Below are 16,951 nucleotides of genomic sequence, written 5' to 3'. Positions count from 1 at the left end.
GAAAATACAGCATTCTCAGTAACATGTACCAAATCCAGCAATCACAGGAAGCGACAGGCTTCAGATTTACATACTCTCAGGCTGCTTCATGCAAGTAGGCAAATTTAATTGGCAACCTTCTGCAAAAGGAACAAGCAGCTAGCTAATGCCAAAGTCATATGTCAAGTTGTCAGAAAGCTTTTAGCATTTGACTGCTTATTATCAAGATAATTGCTACATTAATGCTTTACTACCACAGTCAATAAACAACGTGGCAAACATTCATAAAATACAGCAACTAACTTGCATCTGTGTCATTACATTTTCCTGTAAAAAAGAACAACCTCATTTGGTTTTAAACTCAAGTCCTCTGTACAGCACCAAATGAAAGCTTAAATTAAAGGAACTTTTGCTTCTTATTAACCTCAGATTTTCTCAATAAAACTTACATCTTGGAAATTTAACAGTGCACATCTAGTGTTGCAAACAAAGCAGAGGAAAATTAAGAAATCAGAAGTTATCTCGAAGTGACAAATCTGAAAAAAGCACTCCTATAAAACTTCACCTTAATTTTCCAATAAAAAACTCAACACACTACATACTTACACATAAAATAAAATACGTAACAAAACAAAAATTGAAAACCAGATAAAATCTTTCATGGAAAACTTCTTCACACAGTATGACCTACTTGAAACTGGACAAAAATATGATTAAAGCTCTCTTCAGAGTATTTCAATGGCTGATAGTTGGAAAAACCTTTAAGAAGTATTCCAAATGTCTCTTAAAGGAAATGCAAGCCAAAGCAATTATTTCATTCATTCATAACCACTCTGTACTCATTAAAAGAGAGGCTAAAGAAAATCAAAAGCAACCAGCCTAGATTTCTTGCAGTACCAAAGAGCTGGCATTTCTCTTCTCTTTTATTTATATGTCATTTAGTGAATTTATGCAAGGTTAGCAAATGTACTGTAAGTTGACATAAGCCTGCAGTGGACTTGAGCATAATCTGTATAATAACAAGAATTCAGTGAGGTCCCCAAAATCGAGACTAACATGGAAGCAGTGAGTAAGATGACACTGTTGTTTTAGACAAACTACAATCAAGAACAGACACCACAAGTTACTAAAACTTATAAAAAGGATTGAGTAAAGTCAAAACTGCATGTGAAATGACAAAGCAGATATTTACAAAACAGTGAGTCAAAAGCACACCATGGCAGGTGCTAAAATGTACCAACAGAGCTGTCAACAGAATTAAAAAAAAAATATCGCAATTCGCATAGAAGAATTTAGAATGATTTAATGTGCTAAAGAGTTACTTAATAAAAGAATAAATATGTATTGCAACAGTGTTCCCTTCTATAATGATACCTATGATAGGATTATCTTTCCACAACTGTATCATAACATATTCTTCAAGTGAAACTTATGTCTACTTATTGTTATCCAACTCAACAAAGGAAGTGATATAGCATCTCTAAAATACTTTATTCCTTGAAACTATAAAGATTAAAAATTACATCTACAATAAGAACTTGCTGAAATAACATTTAAAAAGATCTAGTTATCAAATAAGTGTTTTAATAATTAAAAGTTTATTCAGTACCTTTGAAGGAATTAATATTTGTATTATTAATTTTATCTAGTTTAAAACAAGAAGATAAACTGGGTCAATCAAATGACATTTTTCCATTTCCTTTAAGAAAGGAAAAGGAAGTATCAAAAATGGCCAGCCTAGGTTCCAGCTTTTAACAAGTAAATTAAACGGATGTTTGACAGCAAGCATGCTGTTCAATATCAAAGCTCCTCACTGTGTTTATATTTGACAACCTTTTAAAATCTCCCATCTGTTTATCATAACAACATTTGCACCATTTAGCCTTCCTGCTCTAATTGGAATTTCATATGAAAACCTCCAAGAAGATATAAATAAATGAGAAAACCAGAAAAATTTCTTAGTCAAAGGCTATGTTTTAGTTTACACAGGTAGACTGTCTATAAAGGAGAAAAACTACTTTTATTTATAAAACAGACAAGTAGGTCAATAACTAGAGCTAGGGAAAAAAAGACCCAACTCCAAACTTCCCACAAATGATAAAGCCTGACAACAACCAGAGTAAATTAAGGTATCTGAAATAATTTTTAAAAATGTATTATACAGAGCAATCATTGCCACACAGCTTGGCAGCACATTTGTAGTTAAAAGCCCATCACCATTTCTATTGAACTTAATAATGTTGTTCTTTTCAAACAGTGCTGTCTCAACTGCGATGAACCATCAACCCAGATACATATTTTATTTTAAAGTATACTTTAGAATAAACCAATGCCTTTGATCAAAGCTATGCTGAAATCTGCATAGCAAAACTGGCTGAAAACAGGATACAGTAGCAACAGTTGCTTAATATCAAAACAAAAAAAGTGCATTAAAAATTGGATATGAAAGTGCACACTTATGAGTTATATAGACAGTACATGGAGAAGTACATTGCACCCCAAAAACTTAATGAAAGCTTACAGTATTTTGAATACACTACTGTGTTAAGTACTCCAGCTGTAGTAGTCTGAACAACACAAAGATGAAAGATGCTTCACTGTTTAGGAGATACAAAATCAAATTACTATATGACATGCATGTGGCTCTGTCATATAGTAATTTCTAATATAGATCAGAAGAAGTGGCTCTTTCCACAGTGCTAATTTATGTCATGATAATTCTTCCAGTGAAATGTTACGGATACTAAAAGGTTACACAGGGTTCAAAAAGCAATTTTTTTCTTCCATGAGTGCTTATTATTAGGCCTTGTAAATGCACTGACCCCATTAATAGCTCAGGAAGAGCATGTGCTGTGTATTTTCTACCCTGGAAAAAGTGAATTTTAAATGTTTTATTGAAGCATTTTGTTTTACTAGTCTTTCCTAAAATGTCAGTATTGTCTGGTAATCTTTAAGCAAACTAGAAAATATTTCATCAAGACTCAATCAATCAAAGCAATAGTCCATTCTAGATACCTGGAACTTATTTGCTGAGACATCTATTGCAGCTGCAAAGTATTTCCTTTTCTGTAGAAAAACCAGCATTTTATAGTGAAAGACTAAGGATTTCAAAAGGCAGTAACCAGCATGTAAGAATGTGGGTAATAAGTCATTTGAAGCAGATGATGCAGCAAGAGGAAAATTGGCTGCATCATCCCTGTAAATATAATTCACGCCTAAGAACTGAGGGCCTGCATTATTATGTGGCCAAAAGATGGGTGTAACCAATTTCAAATGTTCAGAGAAACACTGTCAAGATTATAGTTTTGATACAGTCATGTTATTGTAAATAAAAGTCCTTAATAATCTCACATTTGAGTAATCTACAGTTTACATTTTTTTATTTGCCTGTAACTGAAAATAGTTCCAACTAAACTATTAGCGAATACTGAGGATCCAGGCCTAGAGAGAAACAAAAACCTATGCTTAAAATTTAAATTAAATGTAATATATGTCTGAAATTCCAACTTTTAAGCACTGCAGTCCTCCAAATTAAGGCTGAAAATAGTCTAATTTTAATGGTACTCAATTATCCTATTACTGTACAACAAACATTAATAACATTAAAAAAGCTCTGCATTAAGCTGACACATGACAGTGACAAAGCTGGAAGTCCTACGTTTCCCATTATTTGCCCTTGTACGTTCCCGTTTCCAGCCGCTACAATATTTGCTAAAATTTAGTTTATCTTCTCATACTATTGCCTAGTATATTTGGGGAAATTTCTGAAGAAATGACTCAAACATTTATAGAACAAGGTTAGAGTAAAATATTCTATGTTGCTACCTTTAAAAAATATTAGCAGTACCTCATGTATGTAAATTGGTAATTGAAATGTGGCAGGAGGCCTTAGTATCAGTTTGTACCTTCTACTATTGCTCTTGTGCAAATCTATCGAAATGCAGACAACCAACAGGCTTTGGAAAACTTTCCATGTGTGTATCAGTTCAACAAGGACGGATGTAAATTCTCTCAACACATCTGCCTACATAGAGGTAGTTGAAGGAAATTGTGCAGCACGCTGTTTTTAAAGTTATAGTGCCAGTTAGACCCCAAAATAGGGCATCTTTCCCCACCACTCCCAATTCATCTGCTGTTGAACACAAACATGAGAAGACCCAGACGAAGAAAACAGCACCACATCTGACAAGACACTTGAGCCAGAGTTAGGCAGACTCTGGAATGAGGAATCAAGAAAGGTAAATGTCAGATGTAAGCCATGACAAGGGAGAAATCAGAATCGACAGCATTAATAGAGCCAGTAATGACGGGAGGAGACCTGAAGTTGAAACAGGTAATCAAAGAAATGCTGTCAGCAAACACTACCCCCTGGAAAAGTGCCTACCATGACTACTTCACTGACTATTGAATGTAATAAAATATACCCATGCCAGCAGTTCTAATTTTGACTGAAATAGAGAAATCTTTGCCAAAGGAAGAAAAGATCAATCTGAAAGTAACTTCAACCCTGAGAAGATTACTGTATCCATATAATTGATATTAAAAAGTAATTTATAAATATAATTGATTTCAACCTAGGAAATTCTAAGTGGAACACAGCACAATGTTGTCTACTCTAGAAAATACTCTGAAGTGGGGTAGTATCACAAAGTGTTCCATGTGCAATCATAACTAACCTACTTACATGCATTAGAAAATAACCTTTAACTACATCACCACATATTTTAATCAGGACTCTATCATACTCAGGTTAAAACAAAGACCTTAACAGTCAGTTAATCAGTGTGGTTTTTTTTTCCTCTCTTCATCAATTGATTAGCCTGTGTCTTATTTACTGCACATCACTAAAAACCTTTTGTGAATTATTAACTTCCTACTGACTTCATCTGCCATGCTCATCACCATCACATGAGAAATTCATTAACATTTACGGTAAAATCTCCACAAGTAGATGTACAGAGGGTTTTATATAAATAGGGAACTGTAGAGAGCACATTTTAACACTAAAATATCCTAGTCTTGAATATTTAAGTTCCAAAACCATCAGCATTTCATCTTAAAATACCTAGTTTTACACAACACTACGGGTGTTCAAATGGTCTCATTTATTTCTGGTACAACTCTGAACACCTAATTCTTTTGCAAGTAAGGTTAAAGACACATGTAGAGTGGCTAGAAAATTAAAACCACTTTTCCAGTGTAAGGGTAGATGGATCCTCTGCCATCATATGACTATAAATACAAGAAAATAAGTCATGATCTAGGATAGCTTCTAAATGTTTAGCCATTAAATTATCCTTAGTGCTTTCACAATTCTCTGATCCTTTCACAGATCACATTGCTTTCAGCCCAGAAAGGGAGACGGGGCTCCACAGACAACAGTCTCCTAGTTGAAACTATTCTCACCAATTCCTATGGCTAGTCTATCAAGTGAATTTATTAATAAAGAGAATATCTTGTGCAGGGTAAAAAACCACCCCCACCCCCTAAAAAAATGTGCACGGCTGAAAAATCTTTCATTGGGAGCTGGAATTCAATCTACATAAGCCATACTTCATGCCACAGTAGTGTGTAATGTTGCTCCCAAAACCCTCACATAAAAAAATACCCATCTAAATTTAAATTGTTTAGGTTAATGATCAATAAAAATATTTCTGGAAGAATTTATAGACCTTTTGTACACACCCAAAATGTACTTCACAAGCTGAAACAGGAAAAACTACAGTGTTGGCCATTGCTTGCCAAGCGACACGGGATACAGCTATAAAAGTATAGCACAGTGAAAAGACACTACCTGAAGTAATGTTTTGGTTGAGTGAAGTTGTATCAAGTTGTCAAGGGACAATACTTTTCTCTTTGAGGCTTGGTTAATGTCACAACATAATCCATGGTTAGTTGTCATAACAACATCCACAAAGGTAAATCAACATATTCCTTTAAAAGGTTGTTTAAAAAAAAAAGTTAAAGGAAGCATAAGTAAGGTAAATTATGCTTAAAACCATTAAAACTCTTCATCAATATGAGAAGATGATCTCACATACTTATGAAAAATGACAAATCCGATTCTAGATTTTCAGCAATTGTACAACAAGCCAGAATTGTTATCTTTAAATATTTCACTGACTGGAAAATTCACTTGATCACATCCCTCTAGAAACATTCAAATGCTAAAATACAGGTCTGAACAAGGAGCTGTTTCCATTTACACTGATATAAAGAAATACCGATATTAGTCATAAACTTCATTAAAATTTTATGGAATTATTTGAGAGCTACATTGACACAACAGAGTAGAACTGAATGGCCAGCATGCAAATAGGTAAAGTGGAAGAAAACAGGTAACCCAAGTGAAAGAAAATTCAATTTAACTTCTTTACTCAAATGGGGAAGAAGAGTACAATCAGGATGACTGTCCTTATCACTAAACCAAAACATCTCACAAAAATCTCAGTTGCCTTTAGTCTGTTGGCTTCTCTTCTAAACTTACTACGGTTTAGCTGACAGGGCAACTGAATGACAGCCTTGGGTATTCATTCTGCTCCTGAAGTATATGACCTGTTCCACCTTAGTTCAAATATCCAAATTTGCCCACAATTTCTTGAAAAACAGATAAGAAAACCATACTGAAGCCTTAAACGGTGTTTAAAGTGTCATTTTCAGTGTACACTGAAAGATGCAGCCATGACTAAAGTCTACAGAAAAAGGGAACCACTGAGGGCAAAGAAACCCTCTTAAAAACTACTCTTGCACTTAACTCTGCAAAACCATTCTCTTTTACCTTCTTTGCCACTCCATGCTTTTAGTCTTTTTGTTGTTGTTGTTGTACCTAGAGATGGAGGAGGAAAAAAGGCAAAATAAGAATATGTAGATTTCCTTGAATCTTAGTCTGAAAAATCACCTTTTGTTTACAGAGAAAACTGCTCACTTGCAACGTCTGCTAAATCCAGTATTATAATAGGATTTTTTTTTAAAGCTATTCGAAGCTTAAGAAGAAGAAAAAAATTAGATATTATTCAACAGATGAGAAACAAAAAAACAGAGCAAAAAATTGCCTTTATAAAGCATTGGGAGATCGAGCTAAGTCATGCCCCTTGCTTCTTTTAGTACACATCCTACATAGGTAGATAAGCACATTACCTATACTGACTACCATAAAAGACTAACTAAAGCAACAAGAGTTACAGAGTTGTATCAAATCAATAAAGCAACAGCAGTGTATTTCTCAGGCAGTCCGTGGCTAGGAGAAAAACTGTGAGGGGAAAAAAAACCCTCAAAAACCCAAACTAAAAAAAAGGCAGGAAAGAGACATACAGCCACATCTTCTGCTTTACAGTGGTGCAACTGGAGGGTACACTCTGTCCATCTGGCCCTAGGATCAGATTATCACAGCAGACTCCTCAGCATCATTTGAGGGAAGAATCATTTCTTCCTCATATTTTAATTACAATAAAATTGTAATTAAATAAATAATAATAATGTAATTAAAATAAAATCCTTCTAGCTGTGAACGCTACTAAGGATAGAGAAATATTTTCCTTCTGCATTCAAGGAAATTAAAATCTCTACAGAAGGGACCCAGATACTCTTCTTGCCCTACAGGTCACCCCATATGTCTGATGGAATAAGGACAAGAGAGCAGCTCAGGAGGCAGTTGCCCTCTGTCAGGCAGCAAATCTGTCCTGTAATGTTGCTGCAGCTCTGGAGCTTCAAAAGCATCCTCTCCCTGTGGTCCAGGTCAGAATTAGATCCATGTCTATTTTATTGCTGTGACACACAGGAATAGCTGTCAGAACAGCCACCGAAATAGACTCCTTTTTCTGCCAACAGTGCAGCTGCACTGAAAGTTGCTTTGGGGTTCTGATTTTTAGGGACAATGACTTAAGAAACCTTATCCTAATCTGTTTTTGATGTAATAATGACTAAAAAAAAAAGCCTGAGATCTTGTCCTTAGCTATTATATAAATATTGACACACAAATAATGCAAAGAAAGGTACAAAAAATAAGGCTTACTTGATGGCTATCAATCATTTGAGTGCCACAGTATGCAAAAAGATACAGTCCACTGACTATTATTTGCTGCTGTTATTTCATGTGGGCACCAGTGATACAGCCAGGAACAGCCTGAGGAGTATCAAGAAGGATCACCAAGCCCTGGGAGCAGTGGTAAGGCACTCAAGCACAGGCAGTTTTTACATCAAACTTCCCATTTAAAGGGAAAGGTTTGAAAGGGCCAGCTGAATCTGGAAAATCAATAACTAGTGCCACAGCTAGAGGTTTGGCTGCTTAAGACCATGGGACTCCCTTTGAGAAACCTGGTCTGCTGGGGTCCATCTGTCAGAAAAGGAGAAGAACATCTTTGGGCATAGGTTTGCCAAGAGGGTGAAGAAGCCTTTGAACTACAGTTTCCAGAGACATGGTAAGATGGCTTCTCTGACTGGAGTCAGAGAATGGTAGGATATAGGTTCTTTAGAAACAACAGGCAAGGTAGACAAGGAATCTCAATGACCAGAACAGAGCTCCACCTCGAGATGGATGAGGAGTTGACTAAGAGCTTATGGGTCAGGATTAAACAGAGGGCAGGGTTAGGTGACATTTTAGTGGGGTAGACCAGGAAGACCAGGAAGACTGTGGAGATGAGGACAGACAGGAGCGTCCTCACATTCAGAAGCACTGGTCCTCACCCCAGTATCTGTCTGAGGGATAACACAGCAGGGCATAAGCAATTCAGGAAGTTCCTAGAATGCATTGATGATAACTTCCATCTCCAATTGACAGAGAAGCCAAGAAGAAGAGGTCATACAGTGGATTTTGTTCTCACCAACAAGGAGAAGCTGGTGGGAAATGTAAAGCTCAAGGACAGTCTTGGCTTCAGGGGCTCCATGGAGGAGTTTGAGATCCTTAGAGCAGCGAGAAGGGTGGACAGCAAACTCAGTATCCTGGACTTCAGGAGAGCAGACTGTGGCCTCTCCAGGGATCTATTCCTTAGATTACCATAGGATACAGCCCGAAAGAGAAGACAGGCCTAAGAAAGCTCATTAGTATTCAAGGATTGCCTCCTCCAAGCTCAGAAGTGATGCATCCCAACAAAGAGGAAGTCAGGCAAAAATGCCAGGAGGCCCGTGGATGAAAAAGAAGTTTCTGGAAAAATTCAAACACAAAAAGGAAGCCTACAGAGGGTTGAAGCGAGGACAAGTAGCCTGGCAGGAATACTGCATGAGCAGCCAGTGATCAGGTTAGGAAAACTAACACCCTGATAGAATAATCTGGGCAGGGATGTCAAGGGCAACAAAAAAAGTTTCTATAGCTATGCTGAGATAAAAGAAAAACTAGAGAAAACTTAGGCCCTCTCCAGATGGATAAAAAGGTTACCTGGGATATGGAGATGGTTGAGGCACTCAACAACTTATTTGCCTCATTCTTCACCAGCAAGTGCTCCAGCAACACTGCCCAAGTCACAGAAGACAATGACAGGGACTGGGAGAATGAAGAACCACCTACTGTACAAGAAGATCAGGTTCAGATTTAAAGAACCTGAAGGTGCACAAGTCCATTGGATCTGAAGAAAGATATCAGCAAATCCTGAGGAAGCTGGCAGGTGAAGCAGCTAAGCCATTATCCAAAAAAACCCCACCAAACCAAAACCACTAAAACAGAAACCCCAACCAATCTAAAAGCTATCAAGGAGGAAAAGAAACCAAACACCACAATTCCTAGTAGAAGCTAGGAGATCACATTGTATTAAGAACAGCAGATTGAAACAAAGCCTTTGCCAACTTGACAAAAAATAACATACTGTGTTATCTTTACAGAGAACACTGTTAAACAAGCAAATTCTTAAGACTGATCAGAAAACTTTGCACAAGACTGGTACTGTACCTGAATATAGTCCTACATAGCTATCGTGAGCCTTTTTAGTTATAAGTTATTCTGTTTAAATAGTAAAAGCATACTCTGTTATTGGCCACCAGGATAAAGCCATTAAGACTTTAAAAAATGTTCCTATTTTATCCTTTGGTAACAGACAATAAGGATATTTTGCATTTATTAAAGAAACAGACAGCTCATTTTGCATTCCTAATCTTTACAACCATAATCAAAAAATCATTTATCATGAATGTTGTTTTCTGCAGCCTTACTACACTGAACGGCAGTACTTTTCAAAAGCTGCTTTCAATAAACAGCTAAAATAAAGGCTAATGACTGCTTATAAGAGTAGCTTAATTTAAGTACAAACAATCAAGTGTTCAGTTTTTGTCCATCACTTTCATTGAGACTAAGGAATTGTGTAAAAGAAACTATTTTAAAGTTTGCCTATTTGACCATGACCAAAGGAGGTCATCTATCAAGAGATTAACATATCAAGTATGCTAATAAAACAGTACATCTGATAAGTAGCCTTTAGAAATGATCATGGTAAGTAGGTCAAAGAAACCATAACCAAACTGTCTTTGGGAAAAAGCTTCCTGTAATGAAAGCTACAGAAATACTTCCTTCCACCCCCACTCCATATCAGACTATACTACTGCCAAGATAAGCAAACAGGGAAATAAATAAATAAATAAATACAAATCAGGCATTGCATTCAGGCAGAATGCAACCCTAAAAGAAGGACTTATCCTGCTCTTACACTTCCTATTCTCACTGCCTCCATCATGGCACATTCCAAGTGATTTTGTAGGCTGTGTGTCATGAGGAGGTTTTATTTGCATTGGCCAAGTGCTGACCACAGCCCTGAGCACCACTGAAAAGACAAAAAGCACTTTGCAAATACAACTGGACCTCCTAACCTCCCGAGGGTGGTGATTTCACTTTCTGCAAAATTGTGAAATATATGGGGTTTAGTCCATGACTCAAGATTAAATTACATTCAAGGCAATGCAAATTTTTTCTTTCTTAATACAAGGAATTATTTATTTTGTGGGTATGAAGACAAGCAAAGAAAAGCATCTACTGAAGTAATTTTAACATCTATCTTTCCACTTTCAATGCAATTTTACTTCCTGACAGAATACGTAAGTACACAGAACATGAAAGTGGAAGTGATAAAGGACAGTTCTTGATATCAATGTTACTGATCTCCACATCCATCCATAGTATTATAGATATACAAATTCAAAAAGGTAGTCAGTAATTATTCTTTGCTTCATCTCCACTGTAACATGCAAAATATATTTATCATGCCAAGGCTCCACACAAAAACATTTGATACATTCTATCCTCTCCCTTATGGAATGCTTTGGAGCTTTTTACAATTACCCTCAACAGCCAAGTCCGCAGATGTATTTTTCTTGGAAATACACTGAGTTGTTTGTTCCAAGATCAGTAACAAAAGCACTCCAGTAAAAAAAGAAAAGAAAAAAAAAAAAGAAAAAGAAAAAAAAGTTGGATGTACTTATTTTACAAAGCAACCAAAGGCTCAAAATTTTGCCTTAAAGTTGTAAGAGATGATTGCCCTAGGCAATCTTCACTGTCTGAAGTGCATGCACAAAGTGCAAAAATAATATAAAAGCTCACTGATGCTGTGTCATAATTATGATGATCTACATGGGTATTCTAAAAGTATTTAATATCAGGACAAGCTTAAAACCAAAATTCTTGAAAAACTTGTATGGTAGCTGTGATATGAAGAGATCAGATTTTTTATTCAGCATTTTTCAAACTCAGACAAAAACATGGGACTTGATTTTTAAGATCTATTCCTCTTCCTTGAGATTCACATAAAAATAGAGTAGAACAAGGCTTAAAATGCCTTACATTTTAATTATTTGTTTGGTTCTTTAATAAGAGCCCAAGTCATTCAAAAGAAATCTAGTCTTGCAGTTTGGAATACGGAACTTCTTTAATGTCTGTGTCCTCCCATCTCTTTCCTTCCCATGAAATGAAACTGAAAGGTAACAAATGTAACAGAAACACCTTCTCAATGTATGATCACATGAAAACACCTGCCAAAAGAAAGTATTAAGAATTTGGCAAGACAGAAAGCAGGATAAAGCATTTGCATAAATGACATGAATACCCTTGGTTTTAATGATTAATACTACTTATTGCCAAGATTTTAAGCCAGCCTGTAATTAGTGTCTGGCAAATGGCTTTCCCGCAGAGAAGCTGTTCCACATCTGCTTGTGCTGCCTACTCACTCCTTTCTTGTATGCAGCCAACGAATGGTAATATAGCTACTAGCACGGTAAGTCTTAATTCTCTTTCTTCTACTACCTCTTCTTTACTAAATGTGATCAAACAGCTTGTGAATCGTCAGTATAAACTTTCAGAATTAACACACAGAGTGAATATGCAGCTTGACATATTTATGCAAGGACTTGTAGATTACAACCCCTCAGCTAAATCACAATGAGAAGCTGTCGCTGCTAAGTAAGTAGACTATTTTCACGTGGACCTTTATAAGTTGGTTTAAGAATGACTGGGGATACAAACTTAATTTTGTACTTCAGTGTATGTTTTGCAGAATGCTACAATAAAAATCTGGTTAACTTCAGAATACTTGGAGACCACCACAAAAGGCTTTTATTAGTATCATATTATAGATACTTTTAAAGGCTATTAAACGAATGCAAGAGTGTCTTTCAACAGACAGATATCTCGAATTCACGTCATTCTGTGGGAGGAAATCCATATATATTTTCCTTTGTAAGTCAAATAATTTTGTTGCCTTAAAAAAAAAAATAAGAGATGTGAAAGGGGAGGCTAAATGGGAAGAGCTCCAAACTCTACACACAATTCTCTAGGCACTGAACCAAACATGAGGAAGTGGTATTGTAACCCCATCCACAAAAGGGGATCAGGTCATCCCTTTTTGCCTGCACTTCAGTGAACAAGTTGGGGGGCTTGGATTTTGATTATTTTAAGAACTACCCACAGTTACTACACAAGTTACTCACTTTATGTCTCCAACAAAAAGATGTCACTGGAAACTTAGTTAAGCTCACTCAATAAAAAGCAAAGGTATATTTAAGCAACACTGACCATGCTGCTGCAATAGAGAAATAACCTTCTGGTTTACCAAAAATATTTTAAATCATTTTGAGATGAAACTAAATATGGACAAAAGCATAAGAAGTTGATTAAGACAGATCATTACAAGTTCCCTTTTCAAAGGCTGGAACAATGCACATCCTGAGTTCTTTAAATTACTCTGTGTTTCACAGAACCTCAGAATGGGTAAGGCTGGAAGGGACCACAGTGGTCACCTGGTCCAACTTCCCTGCTCAAGCAGGGTCATCCTAGACCACAGGGCACAGGATTGTGTCCAGACAGTTCTTGATATCTCCAGTGAAGGAGACTCCACAACGTCTCTGGGCGATCTGTTCTAGTGCGTGGTCACATGCACAGTAAAAATGTTCTTCTTCATGTTCAGGTGGAAGTTACTGTGCATCGGGCTTTTTTTAACAGTATTCTCCTTCTACCTCACAGTTAGCAATTAAAGCTCTTACTGAAACCACTTTTAGTTCCCTAAGGAAGTGATGCTTACAGCCTACTGGCTGACCCGTTCTCACGTTTCCTTTGCGCTCTCTCTGCCCTAGCAGGACACTTGCCACCCAGGTTATTTTTCCCACAGAATATTGCTGGTTCCCAAGCAAGCGCACAAGAGTACATGTGCACGTTGAGGTTTGGTACAGTTTGGGACACAGGATACATCCGTAAGAAACTAGACATTATTTGTTCTCCTGCATATGTTTTTCTCTCCATTTTATCTTAATAGAATTGCTTTACTTTGAATCAAAAGCAAAGCGCTTTCCCAATGCTGGGGAAATTCAGAAGTGTTTTCTTCCCCTTAGCCTTGGATGTACAAGCCATGTACTATTACAAGCTAGAGGAAGGAGAGAGAAAATACAAACATATTCCCTGTACTTGGTCCCCAAGATGAACAGGTTGAGCACCATCCCATCCAGGCACATGAACACTTTTAACAGTGCATTCTGGTGGCATTGAGAGCATAAACACACAAGCACCATAATGGATTAAAGAGATGTTTCAATAATGATCCAACCACATCTGCCAATACTGTCACAGAAGTGGAGCTCTACAGTAGAAACAGCTGCTCTAGAACATACCAGAAACTATCAATCTACAATTTTTTTTGCAGACAGAAAGGCAGATGAAAAATGAAAGAATACTGAATAATCATGACAAAACAATTATCCTTTATTATTTGTATTTTAATTCTGAGTAGTTACGAAAGCTCTATGAACAACGGAGCTCCAAAGACTGGGTTTTATTCAAATTTTATCCTCAACTTCAAAGTGCTTTTCAGATGTTTTTGCAAGTTAGCTGAGAGCGACAAAAAACACATTTTATTTTCAAATTCTCCACAGCTTTTAATATCAGAAAAGTTGATAAAATTCTAGTGTATCCAGAATTTATGATAGTGAAGCAGTCTCTGACCAAGTTTTACTAGCTGAAATGAGGAAGTTGGCAGCTGAATTAAATTTAAAGTCTAAATATAGGAGCAGTATGGGATGTGAAATTCATAGTGTGGTACGTCTTCCTTATTAACAGCTCCTGCATACACACTTGTATTGCAGCAAATCTCAAACAGCCTACTTTGTGTGAAGTACCTTGTGTTCCCTGCATGTGCCACACAGCAGGAGTTACTTTGCAAAGTTAATGTGTACAACACTTATACACAGACTACCCTGTCATAAGTTGCTTGCATGTCCAGAACTTCACTGTATTGATTTATTCTCAACCTTAGTGTTGAACACTCAACTAACAAGCAAATGAGCAGTTTTAAGCCTTATCATATAAATGCTAAAGTGAAGAAGCTGCATTTCCACATCAGCAAAAGCCAGTTTTTCTACTGTCAGGATCCCAAACCTCTTGCACTGCCCCCACCACAAAGTCACGACTCCTCCCTTTGCCTTGGCTGCAGGACACACGTGGCTGTGCAGCTGAGCGGGGCTATTTCAGTGTTCAACCAGTGACAGAATAACTCTTGTACTCTTCTCCACTCCCATAAACAAATGAATGGTGCCCAGAAGCTACACAGCTATCTAGCACCAAAGTAAAAGGAGTGGGGCTGTGCAGTTAGGGGTGGGAGAAAAGGGAAGAACAGGGCAGGACCAGGCCAGCAGCCAGGTCTGCTTAGGCTGCTACAAGAACACACAGCAATTACACCAAATCCATCTAAGTCTTACAGGGCTCCTTATATTTAGACAAGTCTACAGTAACTGTAAGGACTACTAATATAGAATCACAGAATGGTTTGGGTTGGAGGGGACCTTAAAGACAATCTACTTCCAACCCTGCTGCCATGGACAGGGACACCTTCCACATTGCTCAGGGCCACATCCAGCCTGGTCTTGAACACTTCCAGGGATAGGGCAACCACAACTTCTCTGGGTAACCTGTTTCAGCGCTTCACCGCAATTATTATACAAATATAAAGTAGTTTTTCATATTTATCCATTACAGACTAAAACTACATACTTCGTAAAAAGTTTCAGTGTGTATTTTTATTCTATTTTTCACTTGCCTCGACTGTTTTTTATAACACACCCCAATCCAATGATCTAATCTTTAGCCTCTCCCTTCATGATGCATTAATGCAGTCTGTCTTCTATATCTGCTTTAGATCAGTGACCCCAAATGTAAACAAGTATCTTAAATAGAAAGAAAGGAAGAATTCCTATGGAAATAACTATACAAATAAAACAATACACGGACATTATTGAATAATTTTTTTTGGTCCATGGCATTGTCCCTCAAAAACCACAATAGACAAAAATAGCAAAGCGTAATGCTTTTCTTGGTTTTGGAGTGAAACTGCACCAAAGGAAAGACTCACAAAATCCAGGAACTCAAGGATCCTAATCTTCTAAAACTAGTCTCCTCCCATAGTGCTGTTTGAACTAATTTTATTAATTGCACTAAAAAATAACGTTATGGTTTATTTTGGTTTTTTTTGTGTGGTTTTTTACTAAATTAAAGGTTTCTATTTGCCTCAACTGGACAAGGAATGACTCAGGACTTCCTGGTTCATTCTCATGTCTTAATGGGTCAACTTTTTTTTTACTGGCACCATACAAAAAGACTTTACTATATGCTCTAGGTTGCCCAGATAACAACAAAAGGAATTCATCTTGTCAGACATTTAAGTAAATACCCAGTAATATTAATGAAACCAACTAAAAATGGCTGTTGTGTGGGGTACATAAATGAGGTAAGTAAAATTTGAGATCATAAAAGCAACAACAGAAACTACAGCAAAAAAAAACTCCTCACTTCTTAACAAACTAGAACTCAAAGCACGATGAAAAAAAAATAAACATTTCAACTATGTGCAGGTTTGAAAGGTGATTGCTGGATAATTTAGTTCTTAGTTCTGCTACAAATGCTGACCTCCTCAAAGCAAGTAACCAGGCAGCACTCTGAAACAATCTACGTGCAATGACAATCCTCCAAGAGTTCAACACAAACCAAATTCTGGAGTATCAGTCTGCTCTAAGGGGGAAGTTGACTGTTGCTATTTGCAGCTTCAACAACACAACACCTAACACATTTAACTTTGACAGCTGAAGGTGCCAGAAAGTATGCTAAAGAAAATGCAATCAGGCCACAAAAATGGAGAAAAGTAAGGGGATGTGTTTGTTTAAGGAATGGTAAAAAAAATACACATGCAGTACGCAAGCCAATTATCTGTGATTTAGAAGTTGCAAACACTGGAGAAAGAAATATTTATTCTAGGAAATAAAAAAGACAGTACTGGTTAATGATAAGCAATAAACTTCCTACAGCAAGCTAAAGAATATAATTATATATAGAATTATACTGGGCCTTGCATTGTTATGTATAAACAGATCCTGTCATACACACAAGTCACCTGTAGTATCTGAAGATCCACTGACTGCACTGAGACCTGGGGCAGCCAGAAATTTACCCACACTTAAGAAAGTCAAAAATAAAATTCCGAATGAGAAAAAGAGACAATGAAACAAAAGGTACAAAGATTCAGCA

The 16,951-nt window shown here is 36.8% G+C and overlaps 1 protein-coding gene across 14 annotated transcripts in view; it reads right to left on the bottom strand.

Moving 5' to 3' along the window:
- The window catches only part of CEP170 (centrosomal protein 170), a 98,665-nt gene that overhangs the window by 74,302 nt on the left and 7,412 nt on the right, over positions 1-16,951 (bottom strand). For 2 of the 14 annotated variants that reach the window (XM_032683320.1, XM_032683330.1), the window contains exon 2: positions 6,758-6,805. The exons of the other annotated variants lie outside the window; for them this stretch is intronic. The gene's annotated coding sequence lies outside the window, so the exon portion shown is untranslated. The remainder of the gene's footprint in view (positions 1-6,757; positions 6,806-16,951) is intronic. 14 annotated transcript variants of the gene reach the window in all.

This window comes from Chiroxiphia lanceolata, chromosome 3 (genome assembly GCF_009829145.1).
Source record: "Chiroxiphia lanceolata isolate bChiLan1 chromosome 3, bChiLan1.pri, whole genome shotgun sequence".
In the NCBI taxonomy this organism is placed as follows: Eukaryota; Metazoa; Chordata; class Aves; order Passeriformes; family Pipridae; genus Chiroxiphia; species Chiroxiphia lanceolata.
Note: the sequence above shows the minus strand (reverse complement) of the source record. Positions and strands in the feature narration are given on the sequence as shown.